The sequence below is a fragment of the Heterocephalus glaber genome, unplaced genomic scaffold (genome assembly GCF_053883595.1).
Source record: "Heterocephalus glaber isolate CG9 unplaced genomic scaffold, H.glaber_assembly_v1.0 deba00001553, whole genome shotgun sequence".
NCBI classification, from domain to species: Eukaryota; Metazoa; Chordata; class Mammalia; order Rodentia; family Bathyergidae; genus Heterocephalus; species Heterocephalus glaber.
The window spans coordinates 18,939,434-18,963,128 of NW_028258344.1; the positions used below are offsets into that span (position 1 = coordinate 18,939,434).

Consider the following 23,695-nt stretch of genomic DNA (forward strand, 5'->3'; position numbering starts at 1 on the left):
TCTTCCAGATATTTGCTGCCTTAAGAAAGAGAAAAGACTGGTTCAAAGGCTTGTTCAAAAGCTAAGATAATGAATTGATGCCGTAGTGGAAGTTCAGTTCTTCTCAGGATGGCAAACAGCTGAAAATATGATGGTTGTGTCTGATAATGATTCTAATCATACTAATTTTCTTCTGTAAATCAAAAACCATGTTATTTTTAAAATCCCAAGAAAAAAGCTAGTCATTTTTGTCCAGGTCAAAATGTACCAATAAACTTAATGAAAAAAAAATAGACTCCCAAGAATCCTCTCCTCTCTACTCCTTTGGTTTCCAAGAGGAAAATCTAACACATTTAATCAATTGACTGAAAATGAAGTACCATTTTATACTTAAGCAATAGGCTGCTGCTCTCTCTGGATATGTGGGTAGGAAACCTATTGGGCTAGGGAAAGGTGTACTGATATCTGCAAATATGCATCGCAATCCATGCAAAGAGAAGGGAACCGCTAAGCAGAAATAGTTAAGAGGGCAACCTGGAAAGCTTTTCCCTTAAGAAAAAAAGTTTTTAGAGAAAGGGCAAAAGTTGCAAACAGATTTCTTAGGGAAAAAAAAAGAAAAAAGAAAAAGACACTCCAGCTTAAAAATCTTTGATGATAAGGAATTGTCTAGGGATAGATAGCTAGGAACAACATAGGACTTAACTTTCAGAATCCAGCCTTTTGGAAACTGAAGGAGAAAATGCGGGCTGGAAATTCCTGGCAGGGAGCGACAGACAGCATGTCATAGTGCCTGTTTCTTCTTAGCAAACTCTTTTATTTTGTGCTATATTAACAATTCATAAATGTGAAAAGCAGAACGTGTTAAGGAATTACTTTTAGTACTTCCTACACTTCAGCCACTATAGGTCACAGCATGTCATTTTATCTTCTTGCTATCTTTGCAGAGATGAGGAAGCCGGAACACAGTCAGTAGTTTTCCCATGTTCATATAATTACTAAGTGATACTGTTTATTCAAATGTACCTGAAACCAAATGTACTTCTTTATTCCCCACAGATCCAAGATTTTAAGGATGATGGATCTTTCTGAGTTGTGATTATGGGTGAAGAAAAATCTTCATAGTAGAGTAATTTGAAAACAATGTGATGATCATAAAGCATACAGCTCGGGGCCACACTGACCTTACTCAGGGCGCTCTGCAAATAAACTCAGGACTTTGGTGCCTGGTGGGTGGTTAGACACAATTTATAGCAAGCCTCCCCTTTTGGTCGTCCATGGAGTAGGAGGAAATGTGTCTGTTTCTTGTTTTCCAACAACAAATCCTAGGAGAATATTGCTCATTATAGCAACAATGGTTTGTGACAGGATAGATGGAAACAGAGTTTGATGTATTTGAATAGTTACTTCCACTATTTTTTTCTAAAAGTTTTATTTTGAAAGTTACTGGATTTGGTTTTTATTTCTTTGGCATAAAATAGACATATTTCTACTTCTTCTTTTGACCCTTAAATATTTAAAATTCTTATACCATTTTTAAAATAGAAGATTTAACATATCAGATCTAATTATCTAACTACATATTTGCCTGTTTAAGGTACTTTAACAGCTGTTGGTGTAAATGGCCCCTGTTTTTGGTAGGAAAAAAATTGGGCTAGTAGAAATAACTTCTCAAAAGAAAAAAAATAAAACCCTTGTTTTAGTCAGTTTCAGCTGTTGTAACAAACCTTGTACTATGTAACTTATTCACAATGTTACATTTCTGGAATTACATTTCTGAAATTACATTTATGGAAGATGAGAAATTCAAGATCAAGACACCAGCAGATTCCGTGTGTGGTAAGGACGTATTCTGCTTCATAAATGATACCTTCTCGCTGCACCCTCATGAGGCAGAAGGCAAAAGCCTGCCCCTCCATCCTCTTTTATAAGGGCATTAATCCCATTCTTAGTAACTTACTGAAAACTCCATCTCTTAATACTGTTGGGTTGGGGATTAAGTTTCAACTTTTGAAATTCGAAGGAACACAAGTATGCAGATGCTGGAACCCTCCTCAACAAGAGAAACTTATGAGGATGAGAATGCTACATATTGGGTGTCGGAATACTTCCAGGAGGCTATTTCCCTGCTTCCATAGCAGGCTGTTTTTATAATCTAGGCATGCCTCCCCCTGAGAAGACTGGCTGATGCAGTGTATATTGATAGTTCCTTCTGCATGGTGCCATGGGGTGCACAAGTTTCTCCAAGGCTCCTGCTTGGGAGACCCAGAGGAGCAGGTTTGGTCTCAGGATGTTACCAGCAAGCCTGTCTTTGTGATTAGGGTTTATATACAGGGTCTCCTACAGTTTTTGTGTTTCTGGCCTGCTCTGCCTCCTTGAGGATGTTACAGTGGAACAGCAACTCACGTATCCTTGATTCATATTCCTCACATCTTCTCTAAGGAATGTGGGCTACTGTTATCTCACCTAGGGATAAAAAATATAGAGTGAAAAGGTTATATTAATTTAGAAATCAAAGCATTTTAACCCTCAGTTCTCAAAATTCTAATGTGCTGCACATTTTAAAGCAAAATGTCCATGAAATATAAATGTAAATATATTGGTATGACTTATGAAATGTGGCATGTTTAGGTTCTTGTGTATTTAACTTTAAAAAAAAAAATTCCCTCAGTTGGGACATTTATGGTGGGACCTGGAAGAAATCTTTCACATAGCTGTTTTGTCTGTAGTCAAATTTCTTATAGTGGAATGCTAAGTTCTTGATAATTGAACCCCTGTCTCACTTTTTAAAAAAAAAAACCACAGCTATTTTGTGATACAGCTAAGTACTCTTGTCTTCAATGCCTATTCTCTGGCTCTGGTCTTTTCACCACTCTTCTTCTGTCTAGTATGACCTTCAGAACTCAAGTATGACCTTCAGAATTCAACTTTGATAGTTCTTCTTCATGGCTGTATGTTCCTCTGACTGCCCATATCCCATCCCAAATTCCATTTTAGGCCTTTATTTTCATTGCTGCATCCTAGTGGTAGTAATTAGATGTGATTTATTGGCTCACAGAAGAAAAAGTCTGGGTACCAGCAAAATAAGCTATTTTTGCTGTTGTTCTGGTTTAGTCCCATTTTTTGGTTACAAAGCTCCTCCTCAGAATGCCAGTCAGCATTAAATGGCCACAGAGACTGGTTTCTAGGATTGTCATGTCGCATTCTTTAATTGTAGTTCATTATGATAGTGTTTCCTAAGCCCAGAATATGCTAAGCCTGTTGCATCCTTGTAGGTACTGCAATGGGTACTAACCACTGGGGCTGTACTCACTACTGATAGTAACTTAATGCTAGGCTTCTACTTTTCAAGGTTCTGATAACTCTACTGTTATGCAATAGATAGCTTATAAAGAAATTACACAGATGTAAATATGAGTTTTAGATACTTATATGTTGAAAAACGTAAGGGAGATATGATGCCTTGTAAATGATGAATGGTTTGAGTATTTATAAAGTAGCTAATTTAGTAATTCACTAATTCAACAAGCACTGAGCATATGAGGTGCACTAAGCCTCTTTTCAGAGGGGGATCTAAATAACAATGAATAGAAAATTCATTTCCTCCAGAATCTAGAAATTTAAAAGGAGAGGCAGACATGTAAATAAGGTATGACTTACTTTACCATATATTCTAATAGTTGCAGAAGACATACTTGTTCTTTGGATTTAGGTTTCTCAAAAGGTGGGAAAGGCATGATACTGGGTAATTCAGAAATTAGTAATACTTGGAACTGGTATTCAGGTAAGGGATTCTGAGCAAAGGCAGAGGTTCACATGAATTGCCAGTTCCCAGAATTAGAAGGCTCACAATATCAGCGTTATTATTAAGATATTAATTTTGGCATAGATAAGAAGGCAAAAGTTTAGATATCACAATCTATGCACAAAGAATAGTTGGGCCAAAGCCAGAAGAAACGTGTTGTTGACATCATCAAGTATTTGATGGTTTATAGCCTGTCTTCTTGCTTATATTCTGTCAAAAATGATCTGGAATTTTTTAAAAGACAATTTCTTAATATATTTTCACCTTCAAAATTTTGAATCCTACTATTACTTTCAAGCATGATGACAATTACTATATTGTAATATTTATTCAGTGCTTAATCTTGGGATAAACTCATTGGTGACTTAGGCAGTTCATCATAGTCAAGCATACACTTTTGTTATGCTGAGTGGGCATAGATATGATCTTTAAGGAATCCATATCTTGTTATCTACTCTTTTATTTACTCTGTAAAACCACATGGTGCCATTATGTGCCACGGGCTACTTCACAGGTGTCCCAAGACAGAGATGGCCTACGAAGTCTGAGTGGCTTCATAACATTGTAGTAATCATAATAGACTTATTGATGTTTTGACAGGATGCTTGATTGATTGACAGATGCATTCACTCTTCAAATATTTATTGAATGCCAGCTAAAGTTCAGCTACTGGCACTGTGCCAGGAAGATAGTTTATTTTTATTCAAAGGAAAGAAGTTGTGCTCTGCATTAGCTTGGTTTTTATCTAATTCCATGAAGATAAATTACAGTGATAACTTATTATTTACTAGGTACTAGATAATTTATTAGGATTTTAGAGAAATTTGGGAGGAAAATGAAAATGTGAGAATAAGGGAGAATAATGCACAAAAGGATATAGTTGTCCCCTTGTGACTGAATACTTACAATTATTCCATAACTGTAGAATGATTGAATATTTATGGGTACCTACTCTGTGCAAAACATTGATCAAATACAAAAGCCACACAAAGAGGGATAAATTTCCACTGTCAAGAAACTTTTAGTTTAGTGAGTTGCATTCAACATATATGTAAATCAGTATAACATGAGATAAAGCTTTAGGTCTTTGAGATATTTTCAGCTGTTGGTATCTTTGGTGGCTCAGTGAAGAAATCATTGCGCAGGCTCTTAATCATTGGATAGGTTGTAGGTCTATAGATGTGAGAAGTGAAAGAGTTATAAATGAAAGGATGTATAAGCAAGATCACAAAAACAAATTAAAGGATACACACAGAAAACAATTTGTTCTCCTTAGTGAGAGTGTAAGGACATAGTGAAATAAAATTTGAAATTCAAACTGGAGCCACATCATAAAGGACCCTTAATGCCAGGGTTGGAAGTTTGACCTATATTAGGCAATGAAAAGTGTCTACCGTCAGTGTCAACACATGATTTGTGGCTGGAATACGTGGCTGATTTCTGCCCATCTATGCCATCATAACCACTGAAATTAAATTTGTAGTCAGGAATATACATTTGATGTCTGAAAATTTTAGGATACACTTCTCTAGCAAAACTTAGAATAAAGTATTAGATTTGATTGGTTAGAGAAATTTTCTTTGAAGCAATGCAAAAACCTGAAGTATTGTGTGTTGACTACAAATTTTTTAAATAAATGGGAAAATGTTTTGGTTTGCCAGATGCTGAAAAGTAAAATAATGACACATTAAGTAATGGAAATGTGGGAATTAAAACTTTCACAGAAAGAGAAAATGAACTCATGATTTCTTTCCTTATCGCTGTCTTGTGTCAGGTCCCCTTGCTTGCTCATGTCTTGTCCTTTGAGATGTCCTCAGTTGCCTCTGTTCTGATGCCTTTTTATTTCTCCAACGGGTGAGACACCCTTTTGGAATACAGTAAGACACTTTTTGGCCTCTGTGACTGAAAATAATTGGAGTATTTCTTCTAGAAGAATCTGGAAGTTTCAGAAGTTGACTTCTTCCCTTACCTTTCCATCGTTCTTACCTTGTTTCAAGTCCTGGTGGAGATATAGCTCTGAACGTGCTTTTTACTGTTTGGTGCTCTAGTAACTCCCCAGTCCTGCACATTCTTGTCCCTAAGTTTAGAATGCTTTCATATTTTTCTCTGAAGACAGTTTTACCAGCTGATAGTCTGAATTAGCTAAGTTCCATATATAAATTTATGCAGGAGGGCCAGGGATTTAGCTCAGTGGTTCTGCTGCCTGCCTGGCAAGCTCAAGGTCCGGAGTTCGATCCCTGGTACCAAAAAAAAAAAAAAAAAAAAGGAAAACAAATATATTTATGCAGGAAAGAGTGGGAGAAGAAAATATGTGGGAATGAAAACAAATATTTGAATGCAATGAAATAGTTTTAATCCAAAATATTTCTAATATTTTATAATATTAGCTGCCAAAAACTTTAAGTGTGTATGTGTCTTTCACTATTTTATAGCTCTTATTGAAGTGTGATGGTTGATAGATTTAATACATTATCCAGGTTACTTATTGGATACCCAGAGATAAATTCCCAAATTGCATTGGTACACTGATAACAGCACATTAAAATGCCCTCCTGATTTTCTATGCCATATCCATCCACCCATCATTCCTGTACTTAACACATTTATGTGTTAATCATACCAAATAACCTAATGGCACTCCTCAAACTTTACTGTGAAATAATAATATAAATAATAATATGACATAATAAAAATCACAGTATAAAAATAAGCTACGTTGTGTTTTGATGTACGTTCTAAGGTGTACTTTGGGGCCTGGATGTTTGCATTTCTAACAATAATTAGAATATGCTGGTAGGGGACCACACTTAAAATAGAAAGGTTTCTTGGGATTCTCTTGAATAAACTAATTCACAATAAGAGCGTTTAGAAGGCAATTTGAACACAGTTATACACATACAGATAAGACAGAGAAAGGGAAGGATTCATTTTGTGGAGAGTAGAAGAGCTCAAGAAGGCTTCATAGTTGAGGAAACTTTTAATTAGACTGGGAATAAGAAGCTGTGAAGGAGGTTAGCAGGCTTGAAGATATTGCACATGCAAATAATGCATGTCAAAATTTATAGACTGCATAAACTCATATGACTGGGTCTTAGAGTGTATGTTGAAAAGTGGATAGAGATGGGAAGTAGATAGGATGGGAAGGAGAGCAAACTCAATTAGTTTAGATATTCCAGTACATATATACAAATACATCTAGAACTTTTGTGGGCGATAGTGTTAAAAATTAAGTAAAACGCATGCACACAAATGTTCTAGTCAAAACTATCATTTTGCTTGCTCACAAATCAATTTTATCTTCAGAAAATCACAGTCAATTTTAACAGTGAAGTTTTTTCCTTAAGCCATATTTTAACTTTATAACATGGAGTCTTTAAAGGAAATATAAATAGAGCACTTTGAAAAACTTTCATGAGTATTATTCTGAGAAAGATACATAAGCTTTTTGACATTCTTTCATGTAGTCTGTTTCAAAGTTGACACATTCTCCTCCCTTCATAGAATCTAGTTGCTCCATAAGTAGATCTCTGATTTTTTTTTGTTGTTGTTGTTTGTTTTTTTTGGTACCAGGGATTTAACTCAGGACCTTCGGCTTGCAAGGCAGGTGCAGTGCCACTGAGCTAAATCCCCGGCCCTAGGTCTCCTTGTTTATAGATGAGGCTACATTTTTAAGTTTGGCATAACTGGTTCTTTTTATTTGGCTCCAACTTATTTTTCTAGCATCTCTTAATATTTTTCCTCCTAGGAGATGCTCTACTTACCTGGAATATTCTATTTTTATTTTTAAAAATAAATTTAAAAATTCATTAAAAATAAACGTATAAAATGCCTACTAGATACTGGAATATATGCTTGGCTTTGAGAACATAGTTTTGAATGAAGTAACTGATTGCCTTAGAGGAACTCATAACCTCATGGAGCTGACAAATATTTACAAGTAAATACAATAAATTGTGATGAGTGTTATGAAAGAATGTAAAGTTATTGGTATCTTACTTATAGGGAGATTAAGTGTAGACATTCCTAGATAAGTGATGTTTGAGTTCAGACTTGAAGAAATAAAGTGAACTAATCAGAGAGTGTGTGGCAGGAGTCCGGAGGGATGGAGACAGAATAGCATGTACTCTGTGCAGTGTCATAGTTTAGTAGGAAAGAGCAGTGACTTCAAATAACCATTGGAAATTCAGTATTGTTTAATCGTAGAGTAAAGAGGAAGAATAGTAAGAAATGAAAGCTAGACAGGAGCCAATTGCAAGTGGCTTTGTCCACTGTGCTAATGAACATAGCACAGTAATAGAAACATGGAATAGAAAAACCACTGATGGGTTTTAAACAGGGATAGGACATGAACTATTTTACAGTTCTTACCATTGCTATGTTGGCTGCAGGATGAGGATGACCTGTAGGAGATGAGACCAGAAGGGAGAGAAGATTCAGGTATAAAATGATGGTGCTTTGAATGAGAATGGTGACAAAATAAATAGAGAGCAGTGAATAATTTCACATTTGTGGATTTTTTAAATAGGGGCTGATGTAGATACAGAAGATAAAGAAGTTGATGGTGGTACTATGATTTCAGATTGGGACAAATGCTAAAAGATGGGAACCCGGGAGAAGAAGCACAGCCTTTGAGAAGAGGAAGACAACTTTACAGTTGGACATATACTTGGAATATCTAAGTAAAGATGTTGTGCATGAGTAACAGACATGTTTGTAGCTTGGGGAAGGTGTCAGTGTATGGATAGAATTGAGTCATGGAAATTGATGAGATTGCTTTGGAAGACTGTAAAGGGCAAGTAGATCAAAGGGCTGTGGTGCTGAGTTCTGAAGAATATCAACATTAGGAGATCAGCAAAGGAAGCAAAAGCCTACTTACCAGTTGTAGTCTTTGAATGAGCCACCCATACTAAAATTAAAATTAGGAGAGAATCCTTAGAAGACAAAAAAGAGAGTCTTTCTAAGAAAGAAAAGTGTGTGTATAGATCAGTAGGTTTGAGTGGGCCTGAGATAAATATCTGAAAATTGTCTTTTCTCTTGAGGGCTCTATTTGTGATTGGTAACATTGGTCAGTGTTAAAACACTTCATTTTTCCTGTCTTCCATCCACGTTTATGTGGTACTCTCTGTTATTTTGTAAACTGCTATCCATTTTCTAAGACCCTGATAAAGTAGAATCTGCTTCATGAAAATCTTTTTGATCTTTCCCATTGGAGATATTTTCCCACTTCTCTGTGAATCTGTCAATTTACACACCTCATGTGGTCTTTCTAACAGGGTACCATTTATGGTATTGTTTGAGTATATATTCCTAATAATTGTTTTCTTAAGATCACAGACTGCCTGAATGGGAGGTAGTTAGGTCTAATGATCAAAACTGCACAACTGGTCAGAGTTTTTATTGGTTTCTGCAGGATTTTTAAGACAACTATCCTGATAATATAATCCAGGATTCTGGGAAGGCAAGAACTGTAGTTCATTTGTGTTCATTGTTCTCAGTGTTTAACATATGATATGTAAGAAACACCCATAAAAAGTTGCCGCATGTTTTCTTTCAAATGTTTTTCTCTATTGAAAAGATGATTTTAATTATATTCCTATTGGAAGTTTCAGTATTTTTGATGAATTCTAAATTGATTTGTTGCATGATTTTTCCTTTATCTTTACCACTTTAGATAAATATAAAACTTTTACCAGGCTTCCAGGTGAGAAATCGAAGAACGGATCTGAGCATTTTTATTTGTGGTGCTGGTCTGCAGGAAGGACGGCACTGGGAAGTGCCACAGTTTGACTTGGAGCCCCACCATCATGGCAGGGCTGAGGTGCGTTTAGCTTGCTTCAGTCTTGTCATGATTTTAGATGTTGCCAGCAGCTCCTTTAATGACTTTAGCTCATTTGTGTTTGATGACTTCTGTACCAATTGCTTCTTTAATTTACAGTTTGAAAACAAAGGATGTCATTTTGACTCTGCTGAGTTGACCCATAGGAGTAGGCAACAATATTTTCCTTGACCTCACTTCTAAACCTGAAAATAAGTTAAAGAGAAAAAGAGAGATGGATCATTACCTTTCCAGACCAGGTTATATCCTACCCTTAACACGTATTCTCATGCTCTTCATGTTCTTATAAGGACTTAGGTACAGATTTTAAAAAATGCCAGCTGAGGACTCCTTTCCTTTGTACCATATCCAGGCAAAGAAATCTGACAGCTTATTAAAACACTCTCCTTTTAAACCCAGCCATAAAGAGTTACATGCAGAAAAATAACTATTTGAAACCCTTTGCCCCCATGTTCAGATTGCTGCCAAAGTTTTGGCCTTAGCTTACTTCAACAAGAATACACTGCAAAAGCTCTGGAGTTCTCAAGCAATGTGACTGCTTGCCGGCTTACTTAAGGTCATGAAAATCCTAGCTTTTGCCAAAAGACTTAGAGCAGAGCCATCCTGTTCTTGGAGTGGACTGTACTTTTGCTTAGGTCACTGAATTTTTAGTGGCTAATAGAATTGAAATGGGTCCTTCTTAAGGGTGTTAAATATAAACAAGATGCAAAGGGTGTGATAATTATAAAGCTATGTTTATAATGATGATTGTCTGCATAAAAATTGCTAATAAATTTGTACTCATGAATTATTGAAAATAAAAAAATCTTTCCTATTAGTCTGTCCGATGAGAAAACTTTATGTTTTAAATGCCATTTCCTTGCAGATGTCATTTACTTTTTTGATGACTAAAGAAGCCTTCACGTTTATCCTGGGTGAATTTGTAGTCATGCTTACATAGCCAGAAAGGTGTAATAAGTTGCATAATTACCTGGAGAATTCAGAGCAGTCAGGAGAACCTGCTAAGGCAATAAAAGCAAAGCCACTTTTAAGTCATCATTTGATTAAATTACTCTGAACTAAAATGTCTAGTAACTCTTCCATTTGCTTTGGTTAAAGGTACAACAAGCTTGTTTTATCTTGTTATATTAATTACTTTCTCTCCAGTGAACTACAGAAATTGCATTTGTAGTTTTGCTTTTAAAATTTTTTCCTGTGTAAAAACTGATTAGATTGAACAATAAAACAGATCATGATTCGATTTTCTATTCAGTGTAACACTTAATTACAAATATTGAGGAAATATTCTGCATTTTTGTTTGGTAAGCAAAACACAAGGAATTGCAATAGAGCTCTAGTTTGTAAATAACTTTGTATTATGTACACGAGCCTATTTATTCTCATCTGTTTCACAGTGTATTACAATTAACACTGTGAGGCTTGTAAGTTGTATCCTACTATCTAAAATGTTTTAAAATCAAAAGTACACTAACAATGTGTACAGAGTCAAGCATCAGTAAATTCATGTGTGTGCTCATTGACTCAGTGGAAATTCCAGAGGAAGACAGAGCGGAAGGGCCTGGTGCCAATGCCTGGGGTTGTAGGATTTGAATGATACCAGTGAGGCAACAAAGGTAGCACTCATGATGGTGCAGGTGACTGACAGTATAATAAGTGCAAAGAACTTTTTTGTTGTATTATTCTGTTATATTATTTAATTCTTCTATTTATATTGTGAGACAGATTTTGCTATCCCTGTTTTATACATGAAGACACTGAAGTTCATAAACTTGCTTACAATTGGTAAGCTGTAGTTGGGTTTTGAGTACTATTTTTCTTGCCTGATTCCAAAGTTCATGTTGCTTCTGCTAAGTTTAGATCACAGTGGTTTATGTGTAGGGTTTCCAAGGATTGGGATACTTTAAGAAGTTGGAATGATGCTCAAATAATTTTTAAATCCTCAGAAACTTCAGAAAGATTATGGGAAACTTGATTTATATGTGTAATTAATCTATTGAGATATACACTGACTCGAGCATTTCTTTGAACAAACTGCTGGATTTATTGAACACCAACAAACTGCCAGGCATTGTTAGTAGTACTGAAGAAAAACAGTAAACCACATGGATATTTACCAACAGCACTGATGAAGACACTGTCATTAGTCCTGATTTGAGAAGTTAGTATATTTGAGATTACTAGTAATGATTTTACTGTTGTAATAAAATTTAAGAATATATTAGCCAATCTTTTATCTATTTGATAACTATCAAGATAACTGTAAATAAATATAAACAGTAGTCTTCAGGAGAGAGGACAATCAATAAGCAGTTACCTGGCCTTTCAATCTATTTAACTAGACAATGGACTTATTAAAAACTCCTATCCTGTCTATGCTGCAGTGTTTCTCTGGAGTGGGACAGATTAAATAGACTGGGGCTTTTGTTTGTATAAAATGACTCTCATTACCTACCCTTGACTTCTATTGCATTGCATGTCCAGGGTGGGTAGCATTTGTACTAAAATTTTAAACGTGATTTTTGTTTTTGGCTACCAGCAGTGTAAAGTGTCACAAGGCAGGTGGCACAGTTTTGAAGACAAGACACCTGGCTAAATTCCCATGGATAGCAGGTCACCTTTACTTCCTTCTTTATCTCTCCTTCTTCTGACAGTTAGCAAATGATACACAGGTGGATTATTTTACACATTCTCAGACATATATCTGCTTTCTTTCTGGGAGCATTCCACTCTTCTGTCTGAACAGTAGTCAGGTAAAAAGAAGAATCACAAGTACAAAGATCTAGTAATCTGTTGACTCTCAAACTGGCCACCATGCAAGAGTTGTTCTCATACATCTTTTTATTAGTATATGTTTGTGATACATAACTACATTTAATTTGGGGAATTAGTATATGTAATCGTGTCTTGATCATTTTTAATTATTTTCCTTTCTTCCCTTTCTTCATCTCCAAAATGTCTACCTCCCTGTTTCCTATCACCTATCCTTTATTTTGCTCTTGAATTTATTTATGTTTTGAGTTTCTCATAGAAAATAAGTCATGTAATATTTAATCTTCTGTGTTTGATTATTTCAATCAGCATTATAATCTCAAATTCCATTGATTTCCTACAGATGATTCAAATGCATCTTTCTTTATGGCTTAGTTATACTCCATTACACACATACATTTTCTTTATTTATCTGTTAAGGGACAAATAGGCTGCTTCCAAGATTGAGCCATTGTGAATTGTGTGGCTATAAACATGGGTATGCGTATATCACTGTAATATGATGACTTTAACTGTTTTAGGAATATGCCCATGAGAAGTATAGCTGAGTCAACTTCTATAGCTTTTTGAGAAATCTCCATACTGATTTCCATAGTGGTTGCACTAGTTTACATCCCCAACAACAACGTAGAAGGTTCCTTTTCCCCCACATCTTTTTAAGAGTTTTTTTTAATCCTTGATGATAGATAGCCATTCTTTTTTTTTTTTCTTAAATTCTTTTATTGGTACATTTTAAGTATACAACACAATTACATTTCTCATTGGGAACTTGTACCTTTACATGATGCATCTTGGTTCTTATTTTTTCCCCATTCCTAGCCCTCCCTTCACCCCCTCCACCCTTCCCTATTTACAAAGACTTTATTTCCATTTTTTCCATTTCTCATCATTTTTCCTTTCCCTTCTTTCCTTTCCCCTGCCCCTCCCACCACCCCTACCCCTTTGGACCTTTTCTTCCTATTTTGCATTATCAATTATTCATTCTAATCATTGGTGCATTTTAGGTATACAATATAATGACATTCATCATTGGAAATTTGCACCTTTACATAGTCTCTCTTGGTTCTTCTTTTTCACCCTTGCCCAGCCCTCCCTTCAACCCCTCCACTCCTCCCTATTTACAAAGAGTTTGTTCCTATTTTTCCATTTTCTCATATTAATTCCATTCCCTTCTTTCCTTTCCCCCACCCCTCCTACTTCCTTCCCCTTTGCCCCTTTTCTTCCTATTTCACATTACCTATTATACATTTAGTCCTTATTTACACTTTCAGTTTCTCACACCAGAGAAACTATTCAGTATTTATACATATGTGTCCTATTTATTTCACTTAAGAGTATCACCTCAATGTGCATCCATTTAGCTGTAAATGTCTCTAATTTCTCATTTTTGATGGCTGAGTAGTACTCCATTTTATAAAAAACCCACATTTTCTTTATCCAGTCTCCAGTTGATGGGCATTTGGGCTGTTTCCAAGTTTTATCTATTACAAACTGTGCTGCTATGAACATGGACACACATATATCACTATGGTATGATTCTTTTAATTCTTTGGGGAAGATCCCCAGCAGTGGAATAGCAGGGTCAAATGGGACTTCCAGTCCTAGTTCTTTGAGGTATCTCCATACTGATTTCCACAGTGACTGCACCAGTCTACACTCCCACCAGCAGTGGAGCAGGGTTCCTCTTTCCCCACAGCCCCACCAGCATTTGTTATTGGTTGATTTCATGATAGCAGCCATTCTTTCTGGAGTGAAGTGAAATCTCAGTGTTTTCATTTGCATCTCTCGAATGACCAGTGATGTTGAACATTTTTTCATGTATTTCTTTGCTATTTCTACTTCTTTGTCTGAGAAATGTCTGTTCATTTCAGATGCCCATTTTTGGATTGGGTCTTTAAATTTGGGAAGTCTGATCTTTTTCAGTTCTTTATAGATTTGAGATAGTAGACTTTTGTCTGAGGAAAAGCAGGTGAAGATTTTTTCCCACACTGTGGGTTGTCTCTTCACACTGCTGGTGGTTTCTCTTGCTGTGCAGAAGCTTTTTAATAAGAAGAGATTCCCCCTTGTTGATTGTGCTAGTTCACAGGCAACTGAGGTTTTGTTCATAAAATCTTTTCCTACACTGATGTCTTCAAGGGTTCTACCTAACCTCTGTTCCAACTGGTTCAGCATTTCTATTTTAATATTTAGATCTTTAATCCATTTTGATTTTAGTTTAGTGCATGGCAAGAGGTATAGGTCTAATTTTAATCTTTGACAAGTTGAAACCCAATTTTTCCAGCACCATTTATTAAAGAGGCTTAGATAGCCATTCTTAATGAAACATTATGGTGTCTCATGTTATGTTGATTCACATTTGCCTAATGGTCAAAGATTCTGGACATATTTTCTTGTATGTATTAGCCATTTGTAATTCATCTTATGAGAAGTGTATATTCACTTCAATTGCCTATTGTTTGAATGGGTCTTGCTTTTTTATTTTTAGTTCCTTATACATTCAATATTAGTTCTCTATCATTGGAATAGATGGTAAAATTTTTTTCCTGTTTGGGTTGTCTCTTTATTGGTTGTTTCCTTTGCTGTGCAGAAGCTTTTCAATTTGTTATTATTTGGAAATTGTTTCATGTACAATTTGGGCTCTGTTCTGAAGTCCTTGCCTAAGCTTATGTCTTTAAGTGTTTATCTTCTAGTGTTTCTGTTTTAATACTAAGGTCTTTGACCTATTTTGATTTGATTTTAGTACAGGGTGAAAGACACAGGTCTTGTATTCATCCTTATGCATGTGGATAATACAGTTTTCCCAACACAATTTGTCAAAGAAGCTATCTTTTCTCCTTTTTAGTCCCCTTGTCAAAGATTAGATGGATAATGGGGGAGTGTTTCTGTGTCTTCTATTCTATTCCATTGTTCCATATGTCTATTTTTGAACCTGTACTATGCTTTCTTATTATTGTAGCTTTGTATTATGACATGAAATCCAGGATTGTAATGCTATGCTTTTGTGTGTGTGTGTGTGTGTGTGCATGCATGTGTGAGTGCTTACGCTTAGGATTGCTTTTGCTATTCTGGGTGTCTTCTGGTTCTATATAAATTTTAGGATTGGTTTTTCTAGTTCTATGAAGAATGTTGTTGCTATTTTGAATAAAATTACATTTTATATATGTTATATAAAATTATATATCTATGTAGAGTTTTTGGTAATATGGCCACTTTGACAATGTTTATTTTGCCTATCCAAGAAGGAGATGTCTTTCCATTTTCTAACATTCTCTTCAATTTCTTTCTTCAGAGTGATACAGTTTTCATTATTCAGGTCTCACCTCTGTGCTAAACAATCAATTCATACTTCCATAATTTCTCCCTAAGGGTGGTAGTAAAGGCAGTTTCTTAGGGTGTGTCACATATAGTTAGTAATTTGAATCTCAGTAGAATAGTAAACAAAATCCTTAAGCACTCAGAAATCATTTGAAAGAATGAACAACTGGAGACAGAGTGAAAAAAATGGATAATAAAAGGCATGAATTTTATTTATCAATATTTCCAATATTCTTGAGACATTTTTTAGCTTTCATGGGTTTAACTTTCAACATTTCCTCTAAGCCTGTTTGCATAATGACTTTAGTCCCAGTGAGTTTCCTTCACCAACTGGAGAAAGCATTACTTAGAAAAATTAATTCATTTAATATGATGCTAGTATATCTAACATAAGTTGAGATAATTATGACATAATGAGATTAGAAAATACAAAAAGGGTTTTTAAACAATAGCGCTTAGTAACAAAGTTGCTCCTGTAAGGACAGCTCTTAAATTCTTAATCTCTTCCTTCATGGTACTAAGCAATTGATAACAATTTAGGGAAATGGAATTTGCCATGCCTTTCCATTTATCATTTAGATGCTTGTTTTAGTTAACAACACACACACACACAAACACACACACACAGACAAATATACAGAGAAAACAAGTCCTCGTAGGTTCTTATAGAAGGAAAACATTTCATTAGAATAGTTTTCTTCCAGAACTAATTATTCTGGGAATCATGTGATGGTAAACATCTTCCTTATTTTAATATACTTAGGGAATTCACATCCAACATTCACATTACAACTTACCAAGTTGTTTGAGGATCAAATGAGCAAAGTATTGAAAACTCTACTATCTATCTATCTATCTATCTATCTATCTATCTATCTATATATTTTGCTTAAATTCTTTTATTGGTACATTTTAGGTACACAGTACATTTACATTTATCATCAGGTGCTTGTACCTGTACATGATGTATCTTGGATCTTATTTTTTCCCCATTACCTGTGCGCCCTCCCCCCGGCCCCCTTTCCTATTTACATAGACTGTGTTTCCATTTTTTTCTTTTCTCATAATTTTTCCTTTCCCTTCTTTCCTTTCCCCTTCCCCTCCCACTTCCCCTACCTCTTTGGACCTTTTCTTCCTATTTAAAATTATCAATTATTCTCCTGCTGGGTATCTTCCCAAAAGAACTAAAAGAATCATACCACAGCGATATATGTGCACCCGTGTTTATAGCGGCACAGTTTGCAATAGCTAAAGCTTGGAAACAGCCCAAGTGCCCATCAACTGAAAACTGGATAAAGAAGATGTGGGGTTTTTTTTTTTATATAAAATGGAGTACTACTCAGCCATAAAGAATGAGAAACTAGAGACATTTATAGCTAAATGGATGCATATTGAGGCCATACTCTTAAGTGAAATAAATAAGACACACATGTGTAAACACCGAATAGTTTCTCTAGTGTGAGAAACTGAAAGTGAAAACTCTACTATATTATACAAAAGCAAGGGATTGCAAATTAGTATTGTCTTTGTATTGAAAAAAATACAAAACGCAAAATCAAGCCCAATGTTTCTGGAAAATACTTCTTTCTTATGAGTGTTTCATGCTTAATGCTGACAAAGAGGATTAAGCCTTTTCTCCCAACAACATATTGAGAACTGGAAAATTGAAATTGGAAATCCTATAGACCTACTATGAAAGTTAAGAACATGCTACACTGATGACTTAATACTTTTGAGTCATCTCTGTGTACCTGAAAAGATGTTGTTCCATGTTCAGAAAGAATAATAAAAGGGAAACAGTCACCGTGCTAACATGAAGGTTTGATTATGTCTTTCTTTCTATAGCTTCTTCATGAATATTCTGCCTTCAATGGACGCTTAGGAAAGAAACAAATCTCATGAAATTCTGTGTTGGTCAAATTTAGATCCTTGAAATTGGCCAGAGAGAACATGGAACATCTATCTGAATAGGAGGTGGAAGGTTGTGGGATATCTTTTTTTTTTGTAATTTAAAAGATTATCTGGTGATGTTATCGATGTTGATTTTTAAGAAAAGAAAAGTCTTGTGTACAAAGCAGTGATGCTGGTTCCTTGAGCCTTTTTATAGAACTCTGAGAATGTGGTCTAGAATATTTTATAGAAATGATGCCAAGGTACATTTTTTTCCTTGTCACTTTTTTGGTATGAAATTACATTTGTGTATGTGTATATGATTAAGCAATATTCAGAAAAATATTTTTTAAATAGTGCTGAAATTTTAGTAGTGGGATTTAAGGATTAAATGGAATAGAGATGAAAATATATAAAAATATATTCTAAGAGTAAAAACTCTGAAGACAAAGTGTTGATCATAGTCTTTCATGTGAATGTGAATATGAATATATGCACATGTGCACAAATATACATATGCATATTAATATATTGTTTGTTATTCTTAGCTATTCTAAGAAATGCTTTAATTTTATGCATTTAGTTTTCAAAATATTTTAATTCTAAAATGAATTTTAAAACATTTTGGTTATAGAATATAATTAAAATACCAAGTGTAAGTTAAAAATTCTCTCTTTTACCTACATAGTGCTACAGTGAATTAATCACTGTTAGTTGAACTGCCTACAGATGATTTGGGGGATGACTGTGTGTCTTTGTTACTTTTCTTGTTGCTGAGACAAAATACCCGACACCCAAGTTAAAGGAGGAAAGGCTGATTTTGCTCACAGTTTGGAGAGGTTTCAGTTCAAAGGCAGCTGGCTCCAAGGTAGGGTAGCATGGAAGAAGGGAATCACAGAAGAGAAACAGTTCTTGAGGAAGCAGGGTAAGCAAAATTCAGCAAATGACAAGCCTCTTTCTGTCCCTTACTTTTTATCCATGTGAGTAGCACTCACATCCTTAATCCCAGCATTGAATGTGAATCAATTCCAGCACATGCTCTAGATCCAGCCACCTTCTCAAAAACCCCACTTATGATTGCATGAAGCTTTAGGGGGACACTTCAACACAAAACATAACAATGTGGGAAGATTAAGAGAATTGCATGTTTTAAAATAACTGAATAGCTTTTAATGTTAGGTAGCTACTGGTTTCTGGTATGTTTATATTATGCTTCATAATTTTTAAAAGAACTTTATTTCTAATAAATGCTCAGGGAGTCATCAATATCTTCATTATTCTTGCTTTTATCATTTCCACTAAATGTCCTTTGACTGTGTATATTTAGAAATATGATTTAATTTTTGTTATGATTTAACATTTTAAAATAGCAATTAATTTTATTCATGATTTTAAAATATTTCTTCAATATATCATATAATTTTATATTTGATTATATTGGTGAAGTTTCCCTTCAGATTTATTGAAGAATAACTTTTACACAATAAGATTTACTAGTTGTATGCACAGGCCAATGAAATTTTGCAGTTGTTCACAGTTGTGTAACTACTTCCACAATCAAGATAGGAAATACAGAAAATATAATCATTTCTTTCAGTACAGACCCTCTTTACTACAGATTACCATCCTGGAATTTCATACAAATGAAATCTCATAGCATGTAATCTTTTGTTTGGCTTCTTTCACTTAGTACAATACCTTTACAGCTCATCTTTGTTGTATGTATCAGTAGTTTGTTTATCCTTGGGGGGCGGGGGGGTGGGGTAGGATTCTCAAATAATAGATATACTGCAATCTATTTATCCATTCATCAGTTGATGAACATTTAGTAGTTTTAGTCTCAGTTTTTATTTATTTTGAATAATAATGCCGTGCACATTCTCATAAAACTATTTTTATGGAGATTAAAAATCTCTTGGATAAAAACCTAGGAGTGGAATTTATGGGTTGTATGATAGGTGGGTAAGGTATGATAAGTAAGACATTGCCAAAGCTTTTTTTTTGAGTTATTGCCATTTATTTTCAGCTGTATTTTCTTCAGAATAATTCAGGCCTTTTTATTTATTTTTTCTATTTAATTTTTTTCATTAAGTTTATTGGTACATTTTAGGTATACAATACAGTTACATGAAAACAAAGCCAAAGTATTTTTTAAAGTGATTGTATTATTTTGCATTCCACCAGCAATTCATGAGAGTTCTAGTAGTTTCATACCCTCATCAATATTTATATTGTCAGTTGTTTTAATTTTAGTCATTCTAGTGGGTATTAGTGGTTTTAAGTTGTGGATTAGCATGTCACTAAAAAAGATGCTCTACTGAAAGACAGAATGAAGGTGGGTTTATTAATGCTCTCAGTCTGATCAGCCACCAGTCCAGACCTAGAATATATAATCCCTGGTTTTATTATACTAAAATACTTTCTTTTTCATAGTGAAATATTAAAGTGTGTTGGTTTCAGTTTGCTGTTTCAAGTGCTGCCATTGTAACATGTCCCACCGTAAATCTGTTTTACTGCAGGCCCTGTCATCTCTCATGTCTTGGATTAAAATTCCCTTGTTTCCTTTCTGGTTAATAGACTTGGAAATTGTGTGTTTTCTTTCCTCCTTATGCTTGGAGTGAGTTAATACATTTCTTTTGCTCATTTTTTCCTTAGTTAAATGTTTACTTCTATATTATATAAATCCACCAGAACTATTGGAAATGAATTATTGATAAGATGTATAATATTGTGAGAAAAGTTCCATTTACTTCAAGAATATAGATTTCTCTTCTAAAGATGAAGTTTTATTGAATTGCAAGATGAATAGATATATTCCACAGAGAATGTTTAGAAGTCCGTATGAAACTCTTCTGTGTTAAGGTAATTTGTATCACACAATATGATGTGATTTTGAAGCAAATGTTATTGTTTTGTTTGTCATAAAAGAGTAGAAAATTTAAGAAAAGTATTTTTGCCTTCTTCAATATAGTATTATTCAACTATTCAAGATGCTAGTTCTACAGTTTTTGTAATTTAATGGAACAGAAAACAAAAAAACTCCCCCAAATATCTAATCATTCAAATTGCTGAGTAATGTTGTGAGGAATCATTTCTCTCCCCTCCTAATTTTTTCTTCCATAGAGAGAAACTCTATAATTCTGTCTAGGACCTTCATACTTCCCCTTTTTAAGGAGGCCAAATGAGCTCCTTTGCTGAGAGGCATTTGTCCTTAGCCTACAAATCTTAATGAGTTGAAATAAAAATACCTTGGGACCCAGGTAGGCATATGGTCATTCTGTTCTTTCTGGACCAGAGGGAAGCAGAGGCTTCAGTAAATGAAATCAAAGCATCTATTCAAACTTTGGGTGAGCTGTTTCAATGTTTGGTTAGAAGGTAGGAAGGGAGTAAGTCCATTTAGGTTTTCATCATGAGCTGCGTCTCTTCTCCAGCTTTCAACAATGATGCTGATATTTTTGTTTTAATGTCAACTCTCTTACTAGGGAACAAGGTGCCATTTATTGGAAGTTCACAAAGACATGATTTATGGTAGAGCTCAAGTACTAAATGGACTTGGGCCATGGTCATCTCTTCTTGGTTGCTAAAATCCTTCCCTTTGCAGATAATTACAGTACTGGATTGTCAGGGTGGAAGGCTGTCATCCTGTTCAAAGCATTTGGTGCTTCTCTCTGTGGAACATATTTTGCACTGTTAATTTAAGTGTTGCCATGTGCCTTGCTTTGATCAACGAAATGTGAGGGGAAGTATCATGTAGTAATTCTGAGCAGAACCAGTGAGTGTGTTTTCATTCAATTTTCCTTACTTCTGGAATCATGGAAGTAAGCAGGTAAAGGGATCCTCCATCAGCCTGGGTCCGAGGGAAAACTGGATGGAACAAAGTTCCATGCTCATTGGCCTTGAACCTACAATGTGTGTTAACAATTAATTTACTGCTTTAGCTGCTGAGATTTGAGGGGGGCGGCTGTTAGCACAGCATGTATTTTTTATTCAGACTCACACATAGTTCCTCTCTAGTAAAGACCAGAGTTTTACATCAGTTGGCAAGGGGCAAGGATAATATGATGGTGGAGTATGCAAGAGGAACAAGAGTTGGGGAGAGGATGGGTAGCTGAATGCAGCAAGATTGTTAGCCACATTGAATTGGTGGCTTCTGAGTGGCCAGTCACTTTAAAACAATCAAAATACTGCAAATGATGTAGTTACACATGCCATTTGGTTAGTAAAATTCACAATTCATTGCCAAAATTTACATATGTTACTTTATTTAGCTATACTGTACATGACTTCTTTTTATATTTTCTTTGTTTTCTTGTGTTTCTTTTTACACACTCAAATACTTACCACATAAGAATTGGCAAGGCATTCAGCTAAAAAGAGAAATATTCACCAATATTTTATAAGTGACAAGGTTCTCTGATTTTTTCTTAATTATATTCCCATATTGTTGCCACATCAAAACACAATGCAAAGTGGGCAGAAATTGAGCTTTGATATTTATCTTGCTGAAGGCTTTGTCTCATTATTGGATGTTTCAGGGTTTATTGCTCCACCAAGTAATTTAGTAGTCTTAAATTGAATCTGCAGATACAGTCACTGAAGGTCTTTTAGTTATTTAGTAAACACATACAAAAATTTTAAAGTCTTACATTTTTATTTTCATAATAATCTGATCTCTGATCATGAGATTTCAGTGGCAGTATTTGAGTTTCCCTAAAATTTAGGGATTTAAAAATTAAAATTAAATCACATGCTATCCAATATAAATAAAAGTTTAACTATGATTCCACAAAGCAACTCGATATAAGAATTGAGTCCCATTTTGCACACAGTAGTATCAGGCAGGATGAACTCAGAATAACTATCATCAAATCAACAGTACCAAACTCACAGGAAGAACAGAGCATTACACAAGATACACACATAATCTGTTTTAGTGTGGAAAAACTGCAATATTTTGTTAGAAGTAAGTGCAATAGTAAATACACAATGAATTTTTTTGATTTTTCACTATAGTGGTAAATTATTTTTTCCCTTTTTCTTTTTTTGTTTTTCGTTTTTTTTTTCTGAGACAGGGTCTCACTATGTATTTCGGGCTGGCCTTAACTCACTATGTAGTTCAGGCTGGCCTCAAACTCACAGTGAACCTCCTGCCTCAGCCTCCCAAGTGCTGGGATTACAGGTGTGCACCATCACACCAGGCCTAGCAGTAATTAAACTAATGTACTTATTTAATATATGTTCCAATAATCCTATGGTTAGAACTTCTATTAATGAGACAAGTTTAGAATTCTCAAGAAATACTTGGTAGAAATTGAATTTTGAGGATGGTTTTCTTGGAAGGTTAGGGGAGTTCTGAGTGTTTCAAACTACTAAACAAAGACATACATTTAATAATAGTACAGTCTTATTTATGCTAAGAGAAATGCTTCAGAACAAGCTTTTGTGAACGGCTGGTGACATCATGTTCACCAGGAGAGGCTCTGTGAGTAGTAAGGACCTTTCTATTTAGAGAAGTCCAGCTGAGGTCTATATGGGTATTCCACTATGGAGATACATACCCAGACCTTTTTATTTATTTATTTTTAGATAGCATCTTGTTACATCACCCATGCTGGTCTTTGAATCTGCAATTCTAGTACCTCAGCCTCCTGAGTAGCAGGGATTATAGGTATGCAATACTATGCCCAGCTGAGACATGTTTTTCCTTATGTTAAGTGAGAGAAATTTTAATAAAGGGGTCAGTGAGGTCACTGTATGCCCCTTAGTTTAGAGGTCTCCATGGCCTGGCATCTGACCCTCTTCTTATGGGAAATCTGTAGGGGGGACTGTGGCTGACTGGTGCTTGGATTATGAAGGAAAGGGTATGGCAGCACCCTTTGCACTCAGATAAAGAAGGCATGAGTACTTCCATTGATCAGATGAGGGAATTTGATGGAGTCAGACTGGCTGGTCATTTTGATCTGGCTCCAGAGGATATTCTATAGAGGCTAAGAGAGGGGGCTGTAACAGAGGATTGCCTACTTCTGAACAGATGCAGAAGATATAAACAGATGGGGAGATAATTCGCTTAGGTCAAGGAAACTGTATTTGAGAAAGTTTCAGTG

At 35.1% G+C, this 23,695-nt stretch overlaps 1 protein-coding gene across 5 annotated transcripts in view; it reads left to right on the forward strand.

The window, feature by feature from the left end:
• Positions 1-23,695, forward strand: part of LOC147824152 (uncharacterized) — a 349,377-nt gene that overhangs the window by 203,626 nt on the left and 122,056 nt on the right. The window contains exon 5 of one of the 5 annotated variants that reach the window (XR_015442736.1): positions 8,307-11,358. The exons of the other annotated variants lie outside the window; for them this stretch is intronic. The gene's annotated coding sequence lies outside the window, so the exon portion shown is untranslated. Of the gene's footprint in view, positions 1-8,306; positions 11,359-23,695 lie in introns of those variants that run through there. 5 annotated transcript variants of the gene reach the window in all.